This window comes from Nycticebus coucang, chromosome 2, assembly GCF_027406575.1.
Source record: "Nycticebus coucang isolate mNycCou1 chromosome 2, mNycCou1.pri, whole genome shotgun sequence".
NCBI lineage: Eukaryota > Metazoa > Chordata > Mammalia > Primates > Lorisidae > Nycticebus > Nycticebus coucang.
Window position 1 is genome coordinate 117,240,275 of NC_069781.1, and position 14,357 is coordinate 117,254,631.

A 14,357-nucleotide genomic window follows, 5' to 3' on the forward strand; every position below is an offset into this window, starting at 1 on the left:
GTATCACAGCTCACAGCAACCTCAAACTTTTAGGCTCAGGTGATTTTCTTGCCTCTGTTAGGTAATTGCCCCAAAGAAAGCCCCTCCCAATTATGGCCTGCCCCTAACGCCTCTTCCGGCCAGGGCAGTAACTCTTTATTGGCCATTCTACCCTCCCATCACCATTCTGAGACTTCCCCCAGCCGAACCTATATAGCGCTCTCTCTCTCTCTCTCTCTCTCTCTCTCTCAACGTGTGCTCTCTCTCTCTCTCCCCTCCTCTCTCTCCAGAGGGCTCTTTCCTAACTGCACTCCCCCACCCTGGGTTCCATATCCAACATCCTCCTCATCCCATTTTCGGCCTGCTTCTGTTGTTCTCCAACAAAACTCAGAACCCAATTCCTGCTTTATTGTATTTAGCCAAGTCCCTTTTCTAAGCCTCAGTTTCCATCTCTCTGAGAGGGATGGCAGCAGGTCCTGCTATGGTGAAGAGTTTGGGTTTGATTGTAAGAGCAATAGGAAGCAAGTAAGGATCTCAGCAGGACAGCAGCACAGTCTAGTTGGCATTTTAGCCCCTCCAGCTGCTGTGATGAGAAGGATGTCATTGGCAGCTGCAGGGCAGGGCATGAGCAAGGGGCTCCCCCTGTCAGCTATGGAGATATTGACCCCAACCCCCCAAACTTCCTGGCATTGGTGACCCAGGGCTAAGAAGGCAAGGAGAAAACTTGGCTCTACAGCCCATCTCCATGGGCTTATTTATTTATTTCTCTTTCTATCTGTGGAGTCAGGGATGAAGACAGAAAGACAGAGATAGAGACAGGCAGAGAGATAGAGGCAGAGAGACATGGGGAGACAGAGAAGTAGACACAGTAGACTTGCTGCAGTGTGTCCCTTGGTGCCTTCCTACTCCCTGCCTCTCTGTCTCTTGTCTCTGTCATCTCTGTCCCTGGATCCTCCACTCCCATCCCCCTGCACTAGGTGTTGATCAAATGGTTTCCTTTGGATGGTGGCAGTGCCCTGTCCAGGGTACTTGGGGGGCAGAGGAAGCTGCCTGAAGACAGAAAGGAGTTGGAGTTGGACCTGGCTGTGGTGGGGTTACTTGTGGGCTGAGGTGGCCCCTGCGGCACAGGATTTTGTGACCTCCCCAGCACTATCCTCCCTCCCAGGCAGAAAGAATGCGAGGGCACAGGACATAGGCCCTGGCTTCTGACATCCATAACTATCTTCCCCCTTTCTGATAGACCTGACTTCCAGCCCCATAGAAATCCCATGCCCTGGCCCAGTGCGGTGGCTCACACCTGTAATCCTAGCCCTCTGGGAGGCTGAGGCAGGTCGATTGCTTGAGCTCAGGAGTTTGAGACCAGCCTGGGCAAGAAGAAGACCTAGTCTCTACTAAAAATGAAAAATGGAGGCAAAAGGATTGCTTGAGCCCAAGAGTTTGAGGCTACTGTGAGCTATGTATGATGTCATGACACTCTACCAAAGTAAGACTCTGTCTCAAAAAAAAAAAAGGGAAAAAGAAATCCCATGTAATCCCATGCCCTGGCAGAGCCTAGGGCTAAACTGATCCAAGCAGAGCAAACTTCAGTTTTGAGCTTGTTAAAGGGAAATGAGAGATGAGAGATGAAAGATGTGCGTGTGCGAGCTTTCTCTATCTCTATCTCTACCCCTATCACTTTTTCTCTCTTCCCTGCTGGGTGCAAGGGAGGGAAGAGGCGACTACTGGTCACCATCTTGTAGTCCTGGTTATCAGGCTGTGCTGCTGGGTCAAGCCTTACCTTAAACTGTCTTTGGATGCCCACCCCTACTTCACTCTGTTGCTGGTGCCATTTGAGTCCACTTTCCTATTCCTTGTAGCCACAGGTGTTTTTCCTGTTATGGGAACCCTGCTTATCTCTGGGAATTGGACTTGTTTTCTAAAACTCACACCCCCCTTTTGAAGATGATGCCCTAAGCCTCCAAGGCGTTGGGAATTCAGCTGAGGAAGAATCAAATCTGGGACAGTGTGGGTCCCAATCCCTTTCCACCTCCTGAGGCTGGGGATTCCCACCATGGGCTGGGGGAAGGGACAGGGAGCTGCCTCCATCTGCCCGTCAGCAGCACAGACCCCACTCAGGGTGAGGATCCAAACATCTGTGCCCAGGAAATCAGGCAGTTGGGTCTTGGAGGATGAGACTCTCCAGGAACACAAACCATAGACGCCAAAGCAGCTGAGTGGCCAAAATCAGATTTTCCACAGAGATTTCGAGGCTTCTCCATGCCGGGAAAGTGTCCAAACTGGAATGAAACACTCTGCAGAAAAAGTGCCAGGGTGGGGCAGGAGCCACAGGGCAGTCTTGACTCAGCCCTGTCCGTGGTGGGCTGGGGGCTCGGGGGCACTTTCTAGGGGAGATATCAGATCCTACTTTGCGTTCTGTGTTGGGGGAGAGAGAGAGAAAGAGGGAGAGAGAAAGAAAAGGAAACTAAAGATATAGAGACCCACAAAGACAGACCCAGACACAGAAAGTCACAGAGACACACAGAGAGACATGGAGAGATACAGAGGTAGAGACAGAAACAGAGAGACAGAGACAGAAAAATACGAGAGAGAGATAGAGAGAGAGAGAAAGAGAAGCAGAGAGAGTAGGAGGAATGCACTAGGAGAGAGAGAGACACCCACAAACAAGAGAGCTGGTAACCTGCAGAGGTGAAAATGCCCAGCCACCTGCACATCTGGTCTCAGCCCCGGCCTCACCCTGTCCAGCTTTCATCTCCCAGTTAGGGGAGCCAAACACCCCTCCATCCCTTTGCCAGCTATTGATTTACTTTGTGGCTTCAGCTGGGTACAGGCGAGGCTCAGGTAGCCTCATCGCTAGCTACAAATCTCTCTCTGTAGATCACTACTGCTATGACCCTCAGGGAGCATCCACTAGGCTGGGGGTCCAGGAGCAAAAGGCCGATGCCAACCCAGCCCTGTGTCTGCCGCTCAGATCCAGGATGCCACCCACCCACCCTGCTGGGCTGCCGTGGACCCCTGAGAGATGTCCATTGAGTACCCTTTTCACCCCAATTTTAGGGTTGGGGGGCTGGGACCCTAGCACAGTGGGTCCCTTTGTTTTGAAAACAGAGGGTCCTTTCAGAGCCTCAACTCTGGGACTTCCTTGGCACTTCTAAGGTCAAGCCTTGAGGCCAGGTAAATCCAGACCTGACACCCAGGTCACTATGGGGCCTAGACAAGCCTCAGCGTCAAATAGGGCTGCATCCTGGCCACAAGGGATACAGGAACAGTGAGTCCTCCTGGCACACAAGGACCCAAGTCCAGGCCAGGGCCTATATGACAGGAGCAGGGCCCGGCAGATGTGAAGAGAATCCCAGGGACAAAAGGTGAATGAGACTACCAATCCCTTTGGACCTGTGAGGCTCTGGGATAGGAAGCAGTGTCCCAGCCTCCAGCCTCACTGTACCAATGCTTTCTGTCCTTGGAGGGTCACAAAGACAGGAATGCCCAGACTCATCTCAGACCGGGATGCTGAGGCTGGGGCAGACACTGCGCCCCACTGGACTAGCCTTCCAAGTTCCCAAGACTCTTGGTACCCACATTCTTGGTGTGTGGGCATAATGGACTCCGCAGGCCTCTGAGCCCTCCACATTTGGAACAGCAAAACTCCCAGAGTCTGAGAGCTTATCTGGCCCAACCCGGGGCCTTTGCAATCTCCTAGCAAGAACTGGTCACAGGTCCACTGCCCACCCCCAAAGGCCTCCCAGGTCCAGCCTGGAGGTTACCTTGGGCTCTGGTTCATTCTGGTAAATGAGGTCCCCTTCTTAGCACACATCACACCCTCTACTCCACCATCAGTGCAGCCCCAGCCCTGCAGGAGACAGCACCCCTCACTTCAAGTAGGAAGTTTAAGTCTTCCTACTTAAGTAGGCAGGCCAGATCTGCCAGGAGGTGACTCAGTGACGACCCAGACTCTACCAACAAATAACTATGTGTGGAGGGGCCCCCGCCAGAAGGGCACCCAGTGAACCAGCCCAAAGAGAGCAAGAAGATGGGGTCTCCCTGGTGGTGGAGGGTTTTTACTTCCCAGACAGCCCACGGTCACAGGCCTTGGCTCCTAGCCACCCTTAAAGGCTTCTTAAACAGTCTGTCTTGGCCAACTGTCATCTCCATTAATGCGTAAAAATCATTAGGCACTGGTCCCGAGACCCCGATTGTAGATCGTAAAGCAGCAGGTCCCTGGGGCTCTCACCGAAGGCAAATGGCATCCATCGGAAGCTCCCCCAGGCTGCCCCCGCCCCACCCAGCCTCCGAGCGGAGGCTCTTCCCTGATCGATTTTATGAAGGCAGCTTGGGGTTCGTCAATGTTTCCGCTACCGCTTTATGCCCCTGTTTAAAAATTCTTAATTAAGCAGGTTTTTTCTGTTTACACTTGAACTAATTACACTTTTAAAACCAACAATAAAACATTAGGCCCAGGCTATTAAAGGCTTCGGTGTAGGCCTGTGGAGCGGCCCATTGGGGCAATTCAGGAACTGGGCCCTTCCATGGGAGATAGGAGTGCTGGGTGGCAGGCAGGTGCCTGGCTTCACTCAAGAGGGTCCCCAAGCTTTATCCGCCTTCCTGAAGGGTGGGGTGGGAGCCAGCAGGCCGCCCGGATGGGCCTCGCTTCTGCCTGCCCCAGGAGCTGATAGAGCTATCGATTGATGGCCCTGCCCATACCCCATTTTCTGGGGCATCCTCACAAGACCAGGGTCTGTGCCAGGGAGGACCCAGTGTGGGCCAGGGGCAGCCCCAGAGGGTTGAGAGGGTCCCAAGCTGAGAAGGACCCAGTTCTAGGTGCTGGGTCAGTGGAGGGGGTAGTCCAGATTAGGAGTCAGAAAACTCCTAATCTGAAAGCTCCTACTCCCAACAGTACCCTGGAGGAAGTTTGGTGGTCCTGCCCCCAGGGGTATTTAAAGGGCAAGCTGGGACTGGGGCAAGGGTCTCATGTCAGGAGAAAGCCCCTGCCCCTCTGATGGGCACTCAAAGCCCTGTCTGAGCTGGGACTAAGCCAGTCTTGCCTCCAACCATAAGGCCACCTTGGCCTGGTTGCTTACAGTGACTCCAAATACTGTAATACTTCAAATACACCGGACACCCTACACCCACTTAGGTTATGTTACCCAACTCCTAGGTGAGCTTCCCAAACATGATGCTGGCCTCCCAGGCATCTTGAGACCCTCAGAATTTCCAGGAGGTGGAGCCATTAGGCTGGACTCACAAGTTGCGGAGTGAGTGCTGGCAACATGGAGGCTGTTCTGAAGATAGCCAGTAGATTCCCCCAGGACCCTGGGGGACCTTGGCCCACCCTGGCTAGGGTCCATAGGAGATTCCAAGAGCACCTCAGCACTGTGCCATGCCCCTGACTCAGCCAGGCCCAGCTGGCCTCAGGGTCCTCTCTAGGCCCCTGTCTTGGCTTCAGCCCTGCTGTCCATCCCATTTCCAAACTGGAGGCTCTGCCTTCCTGCCCCACCCCCAGCCCCCACAGTTATTCCTTCTAAAACCCTTGACTTCTCACCCCCTGGATCCCCCTGGAATATGCTTCCTTCACTACATCATCACATGGCCTTCACCTCCCCTTAGGCCTTCCCTCTCCCAACTCCGCCCTTGAGACCAGCTTGGCAATCTATTTCCGTAAAGGGCCAAATAGCCAATATTTCCAGCTTTTCCAGATGGTCCCTGTCAGTATTGCTCAGCACTGCGGTGGCCATGAAAGCACCACAGACCATACAGAAGTGAGTGGGAGCAGCAGTGTGCCAATAAAACTTTATTTATAAAAATAGGTCAAAGGCCAGATGTGGCCCTCAGCCACAGTTTTCTGATTCCTAATCTGGACCACCCCCAACGCTGACCTCAGGAGGCTCTTTTTTCTTTCTTTCTTTTTTTTTTTTTTTTTTGAGACAGAGTCTCAAGCTATTGCCCTGGATAGAGTGCCATGGTGACATCATAGCTCACAGCAACCTCCACTTCTTGGGCTCAAGCAATCCTCTTGCCTCACTTTTTGTATTTTTAGTAGAGACAGAGTCTCACTCTGGCCCAGGCTGGTCTTGAACCTGTGACCTCAGGCAATCCACCTGCCTCAGCCTCCCAGAGTGCTAGGATTACAGATGTGAGCCATCACTCCCAGCCTCGGGCGGCTCTTTCTCACTCACAGACCTGGAACAGATCTGCCATGAACCTTTTCTATGGCTTGCCATAGCTACTTTCCTGGCTTGGAGTGGAAGCCTCTAAGAACTTGGCCTAGCCTGCACCCATCATCACCCCCTTTATAGCTGTGCTGTCTCACTGGTGCAGTTCTCTCAGCCCTCCACCTTTATCATCAAACTTCTATTCATCCCACAAAGCCCCAACTGCAATAGCCCCTCCTCTGTGAATTGTCTTCTGAGTCCCAAGTATAGCCTTTGGCCTTTTCTTATCCCATTCCTTCCAGCCCTGGGATCCTTCCTGCACCCCAGTCCTGACCTGCTGGGCCTGGTAATATCCTGTCTCCCTACAACCTGGGGGTTCCCTGAGGACCAAGTCCAGTTCAGCTTTTAGTCAGTTTTGTGTTTAGTCAGCACTCTCATCCTCTAGGAAAAATATTTCCAAACTACATCTTGGCCATGGGAGTGGATGCCTCACCCAAGCCAGGTGAGGCATCCAGGTAATCATATTGTTTCCTCACCCTGGCTGTAATGGTTGGTTCAGAAATGGGCACATGATTCACTCTGTCCAATCAATGTTCTTCCCTGGGATTTTTCAGTCATAGCCAATGAGGATGGATCCTTTCCTGAGTTGTTGAAAAGCTAGGAAGGCAGGAAGGGACAGCCTGAGAGAAGGAATGAATGGGCCTTTCTTGTGCTTGAACAACTGCAAATCAAATAACTGTAACTGCCATCTCATAGTAGGTATTTTACAAATGTGACAAATAAATGACTGCAAATCCCTTGGCCTCCCTAAATCCACCACCACTTAATTTTACTCCATAGCTTGCATAACTTAATATGTAAGTATTCATTTATTTCTTGAAACAAATAAAATATCCATTTATCTCATTTAGAACATCTGGTCCATGAAAGCAGAGATTTTTGTCTATGTGTTCCCTGCTCTTTCTACTGCCCAGTGTACAGGATAGGTTACCCAGTTTGCAGGGCTAGCTGCAAAACAAAAAAGGCATGGTCACTTGTTCAGAAAAGCAAGGAGAAAAGTATTGTTCAAGGTGCTAAAAGCTTGTTCCTTTGTCCATTGTGGCTCTCTCAAATTGTTGTGTTGTTTTGTTTCTTTCTTTTTTTCTTTCAATTTGCTATTCCATGGCATTCTAACATAAAAAAATTAAATTTAAAATATTAGTATGAATCTGACCATTCATCTTTATGTTGTGCAATGCCAGAGTTTTGTTCGTTTGTTTGTTTTTGAGACAGAGTCTCACTTTATCGCCCTCAGTAGATTGCTGTGGTGTCACAGCTAACAGCAACCTCCAACTCCTGGGCTTGGGTGATTCTCTTGCCTCAGCCTCCTGAGGTGCTGCCTGCCACAATGCCCGGCTATTTTTTGTTGCAGTTTGGCTGGGGCCAGGTTCAAACCCTCCACCCCCGGTATATGGGGCCGGTGCCCTATCCACTGAGCCACAGGCACCACCCTGGGCAATGCCAGGTTTAAAAGCAAATATAAGGCTGGGAAAAGTGGCTCACACCTGTAATCCCAGCACTCTGGAAGGCCAAGGTGGGAGGTGCTTGATGTTAGGAGTTTGAGACTGGCTTGAGCAAGAGTGAGATCCTGTCTCTACTAAAAATAGAAACATGAGTTGAGTGTTGTGGCAGGTACCTATAAATCCCAGCTACTTGGGAGGCTGAGGCAGGAGGATTGATTGAACCCAAGAGTATGAGATTGTTGTGAGCTAGGCTGACACTACAGCACCATAGCCTGGAGCAACAGAGTGAGACTCTCTCTCTCTCTCTCTCTCTCTCTCTCTCTCTCTCTCTATATATATATATATATATAAAATCAGGATTACAATCTGAGGCTGCAGCCACTGACAAAGACTACTGGCCCTAACCATGGAATTGCTGGCTCATATAACAATGCCACAATAAATTTTTCAATAAGATGCCAAGCCATTTTCCACAGCAGCTGAACCATGTTATATTCCTACCAGCACTGCACAAGGGTTTCACTTTCTCCATATCACAGCCAATACTTGTTAATTTCTTTTTTCTTTTTCTTTCTTTCTTTCTTTTTTTTTCTTTTTTTTGAGACAGAGTCTTGCTCTGTTGTCCTGGGTAGAATGCAGTGGTATTATCATAGCTCACAGCAACCACAAACTCCTCAGTTCAAGCAATCCTCCTGTCTCAGCCTCCAGAGTAGCTGGAACTATAGGTGCTGGCCACCTGGTCCAGCTAATTTTTCTATTTTTTATAGAGATGAGGTCTCTCTCTTGCTCAGGCTGGTCTCGAACTCCTGGCCTCAAGCGATCCTCCCGCTCAGCCTCCCAAAGTTCTAGAGTTACAGAAATGAGCCACTGTGCCCAGCTAGTATCCTTTTTTTTTTTCAATAGTCCATTTTTTGAAAAGCTATTTCAGTAAGTATGTGAAACCTGTAAAATTTATGGCTGGGAAATTTGCAGGCTACAAGAGGTGACATATTGGTGATTTCTGAAGGAGGGGGACATGCCCCCAAATTAGGAACAGAGACTCCCCCAAAAGGGGAACCAGCAAGAACCTCTGAACACAGACACCCTGAGCACAGTAGTAGGCAGTCACCAGGCTGGGACCTCCCACTCCACATGCAGAGGCTCTGGCGCCTTCTGGAAGAACTCCTTGATTTTCTGGGTAAGGAATAGGTTTCCACTGAGACCATTAGAGGTTTTCTGTCTCTTCTGACTCTGGGCAGAGGCTCCCCAACTTCTCAGTACTCCCATTATTACTCACTACAAGGTATCCAGAGTTCTACTTTCCTCTCGTGGGCACCAGGGTGACCTGCAACAGGTAAGGGGCACAGGTAAATCGACACCTGACCAAGTGTAAGTGTCTTCCTCCTGAGAGGGCTCTGGCTGAAACCCCTCCCTACTCTGGGAAGAGCAGTGGGTCAGTGTGGAGGATGACATGGCTATCTTCAGACTGACTGTTGTCATTCAACTCTACCGAGGGAGGACACAGTTGTAGTTGTAATCGCCAGGGCTGGGCAATACAGCAGGCAGGTGAGGGTCTTGAACCCTGAGTCTCACTAGGGACGTCAGTGTCATAGGAAGGGCAGATTCCCAATTCCCAGCAGTCCAGGGAAGTGTGCATTCACGGGGATCCAAGGCCCCTACCCACAACCAGCCCACACTTCTTCCTTAAGCATCTTCTCCAGTCTGTGGGGAAGCATTTCTGAGAAGGTAGTGGAGTCCCCAAGGGTCTCAGGGTTTCTGAGAATTGTCTCCACCCCTTCTCAGAAGTCTCTCCCAGACCTGTCCTCCATCCCCATCCCCTGGCTCCAGCCTGACAGATATCAAACCTCCACCTGAGAGCTCTGGGAGGGGGTAAGCTCCCTCTCTCTCCAGGGGATGCAAGCTGGCACAGAAAGGGGGAGGGAGGAAGGTCTCTGGGGAGCCAGTGAGGGTCCAATCCCAACTCAGACAGGGGCACCAGAGCCAGAGTGGCCATTTGCAACTTGAGAAGCTGAGGCCCAAAGACCTGGAAGAGGCATCCAGTCCTGCCTGACTTCCACATCCAGGCTCTGGACACAGAGCATGGCCGGCTGGGCCTCTCCCTGCTGAAGACGAGACTCTGCCAGGGAGGGGTATGGACAGCTGGCAGTAGCTCACTTTACTCATAGTAATCACGTTCCAGCACCCATCCCTGGTCCCCTGCTGCAGAACTCTGTTTTAGTTCACCCTCATTGCAAATCACCCCCATTTTGCAGATGGGAAAACTGAGGCTCTGGCAAGCCAGGTGGTTTGCCTAAGGACTGCATTGGGTCTGAAGCAGGCCTAGCTGCCTCTGGAGAGTTTACAGAGGACCTGGATTAAGGTTTCCCTAGACCATCAGCTTCCAAATTAACACAAATTGATCTCAAATGGCTGAGTGCCTTCCTGCAGGTAGCCCAGAAACCAAAGTCAACCCGCCCAAGAAACAGGGAGACACCCCTCTCTGCCTCCCTGGGTGATATTATGTTATTATTATTACTGCCTAGTATTTACCTGACCCAGCAGGCCAAGCTATGAGCTCAGACCTTGGCTGAGCTGCAAGTGACTGCAGTGGTCACAGGCCCCCCTTTTGCAAACAGAGAAACTGAGGCCTAGAGAGTGAGACCGAGTTGTCCAGGTCTGAGCTAAGACCCCTGAGCTCCCTGTGCATCTGTGTTTTCCCTGCTCTGGGCACTCAAGCTAGGGAGTATGTGTCCTGGTCCCCACCACACCCCAGCCTAGAGGTCACTAACAGTGGACCAGGTAGGGGGGACTCACACCCCAGTGCCCTGTCTGCTTCTAGAACCCCATGGCAACCCATTTTTTGGCATTGTCCACAGGAAGCCTCACTGTAGAAATGAATACAATGAGGCCAGCTGGGCAAGGGAGCTGTTTCTGCCAGTTTGCTGCAGCAGCCTGACCGAGCCCCAGCAGCCACCAGATATGGAAGACAGACTGTGAGACTGGGGTTCCAGCTGAGTGACTGGGACTGAAATATGCTCGTGAATAATAATTCCAGGCATCCCTAAGCCACATCGATCGAAGCTGGCCTGTCTGGACTAGGGCAGTGGCTGTGTGCCCCTGTCACATGGACTGCCCTCTGTGCCCTTGCAGACCCAGCAGTGTGGGTGGCCTCTCATATTCTTCCATTCCCCCTTTACAAAATACCCCGAGTTGAGTGATTCCCCCCCCTTTGCACCCCTCTGTCCAGAGCACCCCTTCTTCCCTGCCTAGACCGTGGTCCTGAACCTCTTTCTGTCTCTCCTCCTACCCTTCCTGTGGCCCCAGATGGGACGTCTTCAAAGATAGACTGCATCATTGCCCACCTACTGACGGCACCCACATCTCCTTCTCTTGTTAGGAAACCCCAGACCCTACCCTGCCATGTCTCCACCTGGTCTTGAGGCTCTTCTGTGTGTCTTCCCTGCTCCTGCCAAACTAGCCTCCCAGCTGCTGCTGCCTCAGGGCCTTTGCACATGACTTCCTTCCTTCTTGTTGTCACTTAGCTGCTCCTTCTCCTTCAAAGGCTGCTCCTTAAAGGGCCCTCCCCAACCTCTCTGACCCTCCCCAAGCAGAGCCTCAGAAGCCCCCTCTTCCTCCTCCCCAGCCCTTTGGCCCTTCTGGCCCCAAGTCCTGTTCTTTCTCCTACTAGCCTCAGGGAGATGAGACAACAGGAGTCAATGGGGGAACTCAACAACTTCCTGGGGGGGGGTGAGGTCTCTACAGCCCCAGCCCTAGTCCTCAAATAGAGGCGACCCTATCTAGCCCCCACCTTGGCCCAGCCCCTCCAAGGCCACGCCCCTAGAGAAGCCGTCCCCCTAGAGACCACGCCCATATAAAAACCTCCACGTGGCGACAACACCCCCTCTGAGAAGGCATGCCCCTTCAGGCTCCACCCTTAATCGAGTGTTCCCAGACTAGGCTGCGCCCCATCATACTCACTCCGCCCCGAACTCCAGAATAGTTCCAGGTTTAGGGGCCTTCTAATTCTATAAACCCTCGGCCACCCCTTTCAGAACCCTTTCTTGTTTAGGTCTCACTCCTGCCACCAACCCTCCCACCCTCTGACTCTTCCCAAGTATTTTTTTTTTTTTGAGACAGAGTCTCACTTTGTCACCCTGGGTAGAGCTATCACAGCTCACAGCAACCTCAAATTCTCGGGCACAAGTGATCTCTTGCCTCAGCCTCCCAAGTAGCTGGGACTACAGGCACCTGCCACAATGCCCAGCTTTTTTGTGTGTTATTGTTGCAGTTGTCATTGCTGTTTTAGCTGGCCGTGGCAGTGTTCAAACCTACCACCCTCCGTATATGGGCTGGCTCTCTACCCACTGAGCCACAGGCGCTGCCCACCTCTGCAGTTTTATAATCAGACTTTTGTTTTTCTTTTCTTTTTTTTTTTTTAGAGACAGAGTTTCACTTTATGGCCCTCGGTAGAGTGCCGTGGCATCACACAGCTCACAGCAACCTCCAACTCCTGGGCTTAAGCGATTCTCTTGCCTCAGCCTCCCGAGTAGCTGGGACTACAGGCGCCCACCGCAACACCCGGCTATTTTTTTTTGTTTTTTTTTTTCCTGGTCGCAGTTCAGCTGGGGTGGGGTTTGAACCCGCCACCCTCGGTATATGGGGCCGGTGCCCTACCGACTGAGCCACAGGCGCCGCCCAGACTTTTGTTTTTCTATTCTACACAAAGAGGTCACAGCTGTGTCCTCAGTGCCTAGCCCAGGGGTCATTCAGTGTCCAGGAGGTATTCATGATACCTTGTGTAAACATGCGTGAATGCAGGGTTTTCGTCCCGCTCGGAGGGCCCTGGAGACCCCTGGCTGGCCCCAGAACTTTGGGGAGAGCAACCATTTCCCTCTCTGAGGCTGGTGGCTGGGCTTGTCCAGAGGGATGGCCCATGGACTGCCTGCACCCTTCCCCTCTTGAGATCCTTCCCCATTCTCTTCAAACCGATGGGCCCTGGAAATCTGGGGTGCAGGGCCTTCTCAGGAGTCTCTGCTCCTTTGGCTCTCTTCTCAGGATATAGCAGTTATGTAATCACTACTACAGGTGGGGAACAAAGGTGGTGGGGAACACTCTTGTTCACGGAATTCCAGCCCCTCGGAGCAGGGCGCTGGGCCTCCACGCTGGGAATCAAGTTCAGATGTAACTATTTACTGATTAATCATCAGGCCTCTGGGGAAGAGAGGAAGAATGGGGTCCCTTGCAGGTCCCATTGCCATCATTAATTAAATCAGGCAATACTTAGCCCAGTCACATGGTTTGCTGCAGTGGTGGTTATGTTGTTATCATTAATGATTACTTTCCAGGCTGTTTGCCATCCTCATATCATCTGAGCATTGCCCCATTTTACAGATATGGAAACTGAGGCTCAGAGAGGGGCTGATGCCCACGCACACCCCTCTGGCCAACTTCCACCCATGGGCCAGGGGGAGAAGATAAAGCTGTGAGCCTTTATCAGCCAGTGCTGTGCTGACTGATGAGCCAGAGAATTCCTGGCCATCACTGAGCTGCCCCATTGATCGTATGTTCCAGCCTCCATGGCTGGCCACGATTAATTTATGTGGGATTGGAGAACACTAATTAAGTCTGTTTAAGAGGAAGTTAACTTTAATGTCCTGACCGCCCACCTTAAGCACCATCAGAGCCGCCAGAAGTTTCTGCCTGTGCTCCAGGGAGACCCCAAAGACAGTAGTGCTTCTTCTGGGGATTGGCCAGTGTCTAATCTGGAACTGAACTGACACTGGTTACCAAGAACTGACTCCCAGACCCTGATGGCTTTAGCAGTTTCCACCTGTGCAGAAAGGGTATAGGTATCCCTGATTCCAAATGACCTTGTGTGCTGTGCACACTGAGAGCCTCGGGCTAGCCTGCATGGCCCCTCATGCCAGTTCCAGCCCCGGTGTGATCTCACTTCTAAGTATGAGGACAAAGACTGGCATACAGTGGGTGCTCAATCAATGCTTGCCAAATCAGTTTCCTAATGGGGAACTCCCACTTGTGTGCAAAGTAGAGTGGCAACTCTTCAGGAAAAATTGGAGCAACATCCTTTCCCTGCCTGAGACCCTCGGTGGCTCCTCAGTGCCTCCAGATAGAGCTCGAAATCCCTGATGGGTCCCAGAACATCAGCCTCAGTCTGACCCTGCGTGGCTCTTACCACACAGCCAGGTGTTTCTGAGGCTGCCCTCACACCTTTTCCCGCCAGAACTTTGCTGAACTTGTTTTCCACCTGGCAGTGCAATCAGATCCAGGATGAAGGAGCTCAGCAGTGAGGGCTAAGAGAGCTGCTAGCTGGCCTCCCTTGAGCACTTTGGGTCCGTGGACAAGCCGAAGCTCTGCATGATCAAGACACCTGGTCCAACAGGGGCCTAGAGCTTGGCCTTCAGAAGGACAGAGAGGTGGAGGGGACATTGTATGTGCAAAGGCAAGGAGGATATGACCAGTGGCCAGGCCCCAGGACATAACTCTGAGGGCAATGGGGAGCCCTGGGAGATTCTAGAGCAGAAGAGGATCATGGTTAGATGAGTGTGTTAGAAATGGCCTGGATGGGAGAGATGGAGAATAGGAGAGCAGACTAGAAGCCAGAGTTCAAATCCTGCCTTCCTCATTTGCTTGCTGCATAATCTCAGGCAACTGACCAGACCTCTCCATGCCTCAGTTTTCTTTTTGTAGAATGGGGATAATGATATGTCAATGACAGAGTAAAAACAAAGGG